At 46.0% G+C, this 10173-nt stretch overlaps 1 pseudogene; it reads right to left on the reverse strand.

The window, feature by feature from the left end:
- LOC104620127 overlaps positions 1-9227 on the reverse strand; it is a 39922-nt pseudogene extending 30695 nt beyond the window's left edge.
- Positions 9228-10173: the final 946 nt, after the last annotated feature.

Consider the following 10173-nt stretch of genomic DNA (forward strand, 5'->3'; position numbering starts at 1 on the left):
TACGACCAGGCTGGTGACAATGAGCTCCAGGTGTAGGATCAGAAGTTGTGAGGAGAGGAAGGCAAGGGCCTCAAGGTCTGGTATTGAAAGGGAGGTCAAAAGCTACCTGTCAAGTTGAGCCTGGACAAGCTATGTACTGCTGCAGGGCAAGGGCAACCACAAGAAGTGGAGTTCAACAGAGACATGTGTCAACTGCCAGTTCTGCTGAGCCACCTCCAGCACATCCCAGGGTGGAGAAAGGGGAAATTTCCTCCAAGGAAGTGTTCAGATTAACAGATGTTTTTAGTGGAGTCAAAGGAAGGTCAGGGGGGATACCAAAGATTAGCATCATGCTCCAGCTCAGGACAGCAGAGCACCTTTGGTGACCATTTGACTGAACTGCTGCAGCACAGCCTCCAGTCTCCCTGAGGAGATGGCACTGGAAAGTAATTAAAGTTGCTTCTACAGATCTGGTCAAGTGAGATCAGGAGCCAGAGGACTGTGCTCCAAAACCTTAGATTTCTTCCATTTTCTATCCCTTTCCTCAGTCTACCTTCACTTTATCCTCCTTTTTTTTGTGGCTGATGCTCACCTTCAGAGAAACCAATGTGCTGTTCCAGCTGGTGGTATCCAGCGAGAAGTGGACTTCCCCATTCTCATCTGTGAGGAATGACAAGTGTGTCTCCTGATCGCTGATGTCAACTGTTAGGTAGACCATTTAATTTCTGAGTGGGGGAATTCTCACTGTGGCAGAACATCTGCAGAGAAGGGGAGGAAGTTAATACCCCATTGTGCCACACTCTGAGGCACTGCCCATGCTTAATATTAATTGTTTCTATCATTGGGCTTCGTAAACCCTTCTAGCTTTCAGATAAGTTGGAAGGATCCAAATAAAAGCATGATAAATACACAAAAACAACAATGTGCAGCTGTGTAGGACTAGAAATAAATGGTAGTGCAGCCAAATGAGATACCTATCTTGGGGGGAAAAAAGGTGATTTCCTCAGATCCTGAGCTTTTTGGTGGACAATGTTGCAGGATTCTTGATGTTCAGAAACAGTCTTGTCTCCAGCAACTTAACTCTTGTTGTTCCTTGCCCTCCTTCATGCTGGGGTTAGTACTGACCCAGGTGACAAGTGTTTCTAGCCCCAATGGAACAGCAGTCCTAGCATCACCCAGGGGACTTGAGTCAGAAATGACTGCCAGTGAACTGATATACTTTAGTGATTTCTGCCAACTTGCCATGAGTATGTGTCCAAAGGAAATGTTATTTTTCTGCCAACACCACCCCCATCCCATATGCCTTTTATTGCACAGACTAGTTTCAGGAACTACTCCTGAGGAAGCCTCCAGAGACTGCAGCTGGCCCCAGAATTCCTGTCCAGGGAATATACAAAGTTAGGATGGGGAGGAGAAATTGCTTCTACAGGAGGCTTCACTCATAGTTGCTGGGTACCAGCAGAGCAGCACTTACTTTCCTGGAGATTGTTGCTTTCTGCCTACAGAAGATTAGACCTATAATGTATTCTCAGCAGAGAAGGGATTCATGGGTGTTACCTTCCCTGTGTATGGTAGTCCATGTTTGTGGAATGAATGGAGGTTGATAAACTCTGTAGCCTTCATTCTTGTTGCAATAGGAATTACAGCTTTTTCCATAGTCTCTGCTCCTGGTTGGAGAGATGAGAAATCTGTTAAACCCTAACAGTGCTCTTCGGGAAGCAGAAGACAAGAAGGTGTTTCATCACTACCTACAACATCTACAACTTCTAAATTTAGGAGAGAAAATACTTTCTCCTAGATGTGATTCCCTCAGCCTTTCTGGGCCCTCTGCTTCATGCCATGATGCACTGTACCTTATAAGTACTTATTTCTCTTTATTGAAGATAAACTAGATGACTGTTTAGTTATAGACAGCTGCACTGTAGATGCCTAAAAGTGGCCTGAAGGACCCCACCACAGTGTGACAGTTCAAACAATGGACAAACAAATGCCAGAGCTAGGTGCACATTAACACTGATATCGAAAACCTGCCTCCTTATAGTCAATATTGTGTCAGACTAAAAGGGAGCAGAATGGGATTCCTCACAACAGGGATGTGCATAAGCAGCCCTGTCTCAGGCTTAGGAAAAGAGAGGACAAGTGACTGTGGGTAGGGACTACCTGTCAGAATGGTGCACTACAATTAGAAAGGACTGCAAGGGTTTGTTGCAGAATTTTCCGTGGCTAGCCAGGGCTTTGCAACTGGCTGAGGAGCAGCTCAGTGTCCAGGCAAAAGTTATCTATGTTCCAGTGGGGATGAGGGTGGACAGGATTAGGAAATCCAGTAATAATAGATGGAAGAGGTACAAGAATAGAGACCATGATCATGCCAGAAGATTTGGGAACCCTCAAGTTACTTTTTCAAAAGGAATTCAACCACTGCAGAAAGGCCAAACCCAAAAACTTCAAAGAAAGAAAGATCAGAAGTTGGCTGCAAGGAAGGAATCCCTTCACATATCCTCCAGTACCTGTTCCATCTGCCACCATTTCTCCTATCACAATTATGTAGCTGTCAGTTTCGTTTAATTCCAGAGTCTCTGTCTTCACTGTAAAAGTAGTGCAACCTTTCTTGTTTGTCTAGAGAAAGAGAAATATGAACAGAGAGAAAGAGAAGTATTTCCAAAAACTTGTGGAACAGCTGGAAGCTCAAAAACGTATAGTTATATGTCTTCCGCAGTTGCAGAAACCCATCATGGATACTTTAGCCAGAGAAGAAAATCAACATGCTTGGATTAAACAGTCATCAAAAAAGTGGCAGGAAAAGAAGTGCTTCAGGCAAATCACATAAGTGATTAATCACATATGTCACAGACAAATTCAGGAGACTGGATTAAGCCCAGATCCTGCAGCTGAAAGAGCATGAGTGTCTTTACCTGAGATAAAGATAACCTCCTCCCTCCCTGAAGCTATATGGCCCTGAAGAATAAAGCCTGACACTGTGGATTTCCAGTCATGACCATCTCTGTGATGTGGCTGTGTTAAACAAGGGCATCCAGCCAGTTACAGATTGCAAGAGCTTTGCCAAGCATTAAGGCAGTGACTGTGTACAGCCACTCTGACAGAGAGGGGAGGTGGACAAACTGTTTCTAGTCGTGCCTGTTAAGTTCTCTGGAGAATCTTACAGAGCCTCTTACATGGTACAGGAGAAGGAGCTGGCGTTCAGTTGGTGTTTTGCACAGCTAAGACTGTACAACATTCCAGATGGAGATATTTTGCTACTGAGTACATTTTAAAAGATGCAGAGATCCAGCTGGATTTTTATATTCTGGCTTGTTTCTGGCTGGTGTGACATTTAGAAATATTTTCTTGTGACTTTCAGGCTGAAAGAACTGCATCTGAAAGCCCTGGGAATAACCAAGTGTGGAGTTTAACCACAAATGTATGATGAACACAAATGTGCGGAAAAAGTAACCAGCACTAGACATAATCTCAGACAGGACACTAGCGAGCTTAAGATCATCTATTAACTGCATGGATACAGCAAGAAATAGGGTATTAAACCGCAGACCATCTGATGCTCTGATAGCCTGTTTATTGGTGGGAGTGGTCACAGGGCCAAATAAAACCAGTGATCTGATTCCATACAATATGACACAAATCCTTGCGAAAGGCCCCAGGCATCATTACTTACACAGAGCTTATACCTTCTCCTGAAAAAGATATGGGCAGCTAGAGCAGTAATTCAAGCAAGAGAGTCATAGGAAGAGGAATCAATGGTCTGATCAGGTCTAGCAAGTGCGAAGACACCAGACTAAACAGGTTGGTGCACATCAGAGGTGCATTCAGTCAGATTAAGGAGACAAACATTTCCAGCAGGTTATACTTCCTACTATCATATTTGTTCACCTACCCAGCTGTTTTTCTTCCTCATCTCAGTAGAACTTGATAAATCACCTTCCAAGAACTGGGATAATGTGATAAAAGTAATATCTATTTTCCCTTGAACAGGCTTCCCATAGGTATACCTGTGTCAAAGGGGAGATACATTCAGCTGGAGACTGGCCGCTTCAGCAGAAATCTTGAGTTAGGACACCCCACCCTCATCGGGGGGAAGTGGAGCCTGGGAGAGCTTTGTATCTTGTTTGCTCAGGAACTTCAATTCGTCCCTTAAGATCAGTTTGCATCCCTCTCCACCCACTATGCCCAGCATCCTTAGTGTCTTTCAGCCTCACAGTAAATGACCAAGTGTGAGAAGGAGCCCGTTCCAGACATTGATCTGGCTCCCCCAACCACAGGGTAATGCAAGAACATCGTATTGGAAGGCCACTTCTCAGCTATGGGCAATCTGGAGGTGATTGTGGAACCAAAGGCCAGAGATCACAATGGATTCATGTACTCACTTGCCACAGACCTTCAGCTGAAATTCCTCATCCACTGTAGTGATAAATGGAGGGTGCTCAATCTTTATTTCAAATTTTTTCAGCACTGCATGGAAGCGAGGAAGATAGGAATGGAGGGGGAAAAAAAGCCATATTTGAGTATGGGCACTGACTGTAAGTTCTGTTATAGCTGCAGTCCAGATGGGGGGAAAGACAGTAATGTCCCCACTTATTCATTACTATGCTGCAATAGGTGTTACTCCCTTCAGCCACACCATCCTCTATTTGCTGCTACAGTTGCACGTGGAACTGCTTTCTACTGCATCTCAGTCAAGCATAAACATTTTACACAGCACAGAGTTTTGTCCTTACCTACATCACTGCAACTGAATGGGACTAAAAGCATGATGCTGCTTCCTATAACGGCAGCTGGCTGGAGTGAACAGTAAACTTAGCTTAGGAGAGGGTGACAATGAGCAGCAGAAAGTGCTCATCACAGGGCCCAGCCACAAGATGTCAGACCACAGCATCTTCCTTGTACCCAATGCAGCTGCAGAACCTCCAGTCCAGCATGAGATGTACGCATAGACCTGTTCCGAGTCTGCTGTTCTCCCGGGGCAAAAGGTCTGGTGAACATGCCCACATAGTCCTGCTGTCTTCTTCAGCTACCCACACTGCTTTTCCCTCACCTCTGTTGTCCAAGTCTCACCATATTCACGGACACCGAATGTTTTTTGAGCCATGTCTTGTTGCACTGAGATGGTATACTCCCCAAGGGGTGCTTCAGAGGCCAGGGCGAAGGACAGATCCACAATGCCATGTCTTGACTTTACATTCAGCCACTCAGCAATACAGTTATATTCAGGATCCTATTTGGGAAAGGACATGCTGAGCCATCAAGTCACACTGGGAGCATGGCTACCTGGCAGGTCCAGCCATACTCAGGCACAAGAAGGCGCTTTGAGGCCTTACCCTTGCCCCAGTAGAGAGGATACCAGATGACCAGGCAAGACTCCTTCTCCTCCCTCCAGTATCCTTTTACGGAACTTTTGAATTACAAAGGCTGCCAAGAACAGTAAAGCTACTGGGAAGTGGTAACACCATAATACCGTGGGAAGGAGAAGCAGCTGTGCTGCATCTGCTGAGCGCTTAGCCTTGTGCTTTGTGCTCTGTGCAGACAAGGTTTTGGGCAAAGGTTCATTACTGCCCTGCCTCTAGCTCAGCTATCTGCATCACAGAGCAGCTGATTTGAGTGAAGAACCCAGGCTGACTGCATAGAAAAGGCTTCCCCTGAACCTGAACCATAACCATAAACTTATGAGTTTACATTTGTGGCACAACCCTGTCCAGGAGTGAAAGGGCACAGTAAAAGAGACAGACATCTCCCTTTGGTCAGTTCTTTGTCACTTACCTGCAGCCACACCTGGGAATACTGCAAAAACAAGAGAAACACAAGCTCAGATTTGTACAGAGCAAAAGGGCATCCATGTAAACCAGTATTAACAACACTGCCTGATGTGGGCCCCTGACCAGAAAGTTCTGCCCTATCCAGACGCCACACTAGGTCTCCTCCTCCCTCTGTGCTAGCTTACACTGCAGTTTTTCTCCAAGACGCCAGTGGATGAATGATTTCCCTTCAAAAATCGTTTGTTCTCATGGCTTAACAGGCATGGAGATGTCTCTTTCATGAGCCTCTTAATATGTCTCATGCTGAGGTTCCTACTTCTACAACAGCATAAGGTGGTACCTCATTTTTAATGACATTAAGGTCCTCACTGAGGTTCACAATACAAAATTTCACTGGAGATATAAAGAAAAGGATAGTAAAGCATTCTGGCTGCAACATGCCCTTACATAAATCTGCTTCTCCTTTTCTGTTCTCCAGTATTCATGTCTCTCTGTATTCATATCTTTCCCCAAAGAGGAATGCTGAGCCCTCCTCAGCATCTCCCACCCCAGAGGACTTTGTCTGGGAGGTTTATATGCAGCTGCAGGCTGTAGAAACTTCACCAAAACAACACCCAGGAGCATTAGGCTGGCCATTTTATGCAGCACAGCTCAGGGGGAAACATCCTGACTCATCCTGTTTCCTGTTCCTGGAAACACCCAATAATAGAGATCTGCTTTCTTCCATCTCCAACTAGCTTAACTTTCTGCCGTTGGTGAAACCTTCCCCCCTCCATGTGGCTGCTACTTTGACCCTTTCCTCACAATTTCCATACACCACCTTCTTGCCTTACCTATTTCTCCAGTTTTGTATAAGCCCTTGTCTGTCTCTACCAGAATTACATTCTTCTGGGGCTCGATCAGAACCTTCTTGCAACCCTCAAAGAGCACATTGTCCCCACTGTGGATCAGGACATGCAGAAAAATCACATTCTCTGGCTGTTAGGTTAAAAAAACCAAACTGCCTAAGACTACAAGTAGTAGGAGAAACAGTGGCACCTGCCCTACCAAAATCTCCAACTTCCCTCTCCTCCCTTCTCCCCCTTAGAATTAGCTCTCTCCTTTCCCTAGTCATGGTCTTCTCTGTGCTCCTCAGCTTCCTCATTCTCTTTTCTCTGCCTTTCTCTTTGTCATGTTTGCTTCTTTCCACATTTCTTTCTCCCCTTTACTATCTTTCCCACCCTGCCTCTCCAACATTAGCATCACTCAGACACAGGAGACACTGAAGCCCCCTAGTTTGTAAGAGGAGAGGCAGCCAAGAGAGGTGTCCTAGATGTGACGTGGAATCATCTCTTTTCCTGGGAATGAACTCTGGCACCTAGGTTGATTGATACAAGGAAATGGAAAAAAAAATTCGTCAGAGACTTTGCATCTTATCCCAGATGTGAGACATCATCTCACTGTTAAAAAATACCCAAACTTCAGAGTCCAAATTCCACTGTATGACTCTGTCTCTAACCCACTCGTCATTACAGGGAGAAGAAGCAGTCACTGCCTGTCTCTTGTTCATGAACCTAAGAATGAACCAACTGACATGTCATTCTCCCACTTCACATAAATGTCAGATTTTTATGAAACCAGGAAAAACCATAAGGAAGTCAGATCTGGAGCTGACCAAGACAGTAACGGGAGATGAGATACTGATCAGGCAAAACCAGGACATCTCAGTATCAGAAAGACCAAGCTCACCAGGAGAAAGCTTCTTTTTGCTAAGGGCAGGCTTCCTTGGCTTCCTTTCCAGAGCCAGGACTCGCTCTCCCAGACGGGCTGGCACCAAACGCCTAGTTAATCATTGTCTGGTTGATGCAAGAACCAGAAGTGACCACATTCCCTCCTTGAGTTCTGCTGAATCTGCAGGACAATCAGGGCATAGGCACAGCAACTTAGTATGGTGCTGAGGAAGACAAGGGCAGTTTGTAGAGCCTCAGCACTGAACACATCCCCATGGCTCTCCAGAGATATAACTGAAGGTCCTGTAGTTGTGCCCCAGCCTCTGTGTTTAGTTAAGCTAACTAGAGCAGCGAAGTTGCAATGACAGAAAATATCCAGACTGCCTAAGTGAAATTCAGTTCATTGTGGATTCAGCACCATCACCACCCATCACAGCTATATTAAAGCAAGCACAATGTCTATGCAGGCTGCAACTACACCTTGCTGTATAGATGCGGCTTTAGAGGAGAATGGTCCTCCCAGAGCTGGAGGGGCAGGCTTCTGAGGAAGCAGGGATGAAAAGAATGTATTCCCAATACATTGACTTGCACTGTGATATACAAACATTTTTAGGGACTAAACACTGAGTAAACTGAAAGTTAATGTTTTCCAACAGGCTGAAATGGGCTGATACATATCAAAAGAACATGTTTTTATCTACACATGAAAGATTCCTTACTTTTCTAGGCTCCAGGACACTGCTGTATTTTGCCTGGCACTGGTAGGGAAATACACTTAACCTGCTTGCAACCCATGGCAAGGCAAAGGACACGTACCCAGAGAAGTGCTGGGCTCCTGTTTGAAGTGAAGGTGAGAGCATCCACTGACAAATCAGCAGCCACAGCTACCCTCACCTGGAAGGTGATGCACTGAAAAGTGCCTGGCTTCTCCACATTCTGTTCCACCAGTGTGTGATTTTGGTTTATCACTTCCAAGGTGACAACCAGGTGGACTGCCTCAGACAGCGAGCTGAAGTAAATGCAGAGCTTCTCCTCTTGGAGAATGACAGTAGCGAACACCACCATATAGTGATTAGAAGAGAGAAGAAGATGTTCAAAAACAATTCAGAGGCTGAGGTGGACGGTCAGGATCCACCTCTGATGCTTTCATGAAGAGGTAGACCAGGGGTCAGAAACGTCTGCAGGCCTGCAGTGAAGAGATTACAGTGCAGCTCCCTTTCCATACCAGAAAGAAACAACATGCCCAGTGTGGAACCAGAGGGCTCCTGGTATCTGTCTGTCACCACCTTGCCAGGACACAGCTGCCCAGTGTACGATACTCTAATTCCAAGTACACTGGAAGAGCAAGGCTGTGTGAGGAATGAAGCCAAAGACTCAATGGCTGAGGCATAAAGCTTCAATCCTCACTCCAGATTTCATCCCTACCAGCACAGGATGAACAGAAGCAAAACATGTGGCACCTGTAGCTTTGCAGTGTGCGCAGTGCGGTGCCTGCAGAAGCAAACTGCAAGGGCTTCACCTGCAGTGGTGCTCGACAGCCCAGCACTCCAACGGGACTCGGTAGGAGCTACTTCTGCTCAGCCTTCCTGAGAACAAGGCCCCACCCATTCCGGTCTGTGATGCTAAATAGTGCAGCACCTCAGCACCACCCTTCAATGGCAGTCCCTTCCACCAAGCCCCTCAAAATCGAAAGGAGATAATCTCACGGTTCCAGGCTTGCTGCAGCTGCCACTGGGAATAGGATGAGGGCTAAGAGGAGCACTGGTGCTCCCATTGCTTGGGCTGGGACAGACAGCTGACAAGATCCACACTGTGCTGATCCACATCTGTACTGATGGGCTGGAACAATCCTAAATACCCTCCTCAGATGCTCCTAAGTCCAAAGAGTGGGGGCCTTGTTATATGTAGATAGAATCTCTTCCAGGCTAATGACATTAGCTAATATTTACTTTCTTCCACCACCAGCAGAGTAAAGGCCACATAGCACAGTTCTCCACCCACATCTACATTCAGATGGTATTCCAGGCCATGGGGTGCCAGAGCACTGGGGGTGAGATGTGGGGTGGGTGACCTCTAACCCAGGCTGAAGGGGACTTAGGACCAGCTGTGGCTGGGGGGTAGGCTGTAGCATCCAATGAGAACCAAAGCTGCACATCAGCTGTTGTCCTCAGCTTGTGAAAAGCATCCTCAGTACTCTCTCTGTACATCATTACTGACCTTCTCCTCACACAGTATTTAATCAAAGCTTGGAGTAAAAACCTTTGAATTCAGCTCCCTTCCCTGCACCTCCATTCCCTGCACCTCTATCCACCTATCCATCTGTGGAATAATTGCTGGAGGTGACCTAGAAATCTAACTTATATCCATATTTTAAAGAAAGGTACAGCACTGAAGAAGCTTCCAGGGTGTTGTGCGGCTGATATGCAAGGGATCCATTCCACAGGAGTTCCCTAGGCCTGTAACCTTAGATGTTACCACACCAGGGGAACTTGGTGTGCTGACTCTAAGAGGAACTGTACAGAGGGTGGAGTGGAGTGAAGACACCACGGCCAGGCTCTGTAAGATATAGGGAACTTGAAGGTACAATGGAACTGATAAACTGCATATTCACTACCCCAAGCCAACGGTCTGTCATGTTTCTGATGAAATGCTATACTTGGAGTGAACTTTGCTTATTATAATATCATTATAATACTAAAACGCACACCCCTCTCAAAAGT

The sequence above is a fragment of the Phaethon lepturus genome, unplaced genomic scaffold, assembly GCF_000687285.1.
Source record: "Phaethon lepturus isolate BGI_N335 unplaced genomic scaffold, ASM68728v1 scaffold37214, whole genome shotgun sequence".
NCBI classification, from domain to species: domain Eukaryota; kingdom Metazoa; phylum Chordata; class Aves; order Phaethontiformes; family Phaethontidae; genus Phaethon; species Phaethon lepturus.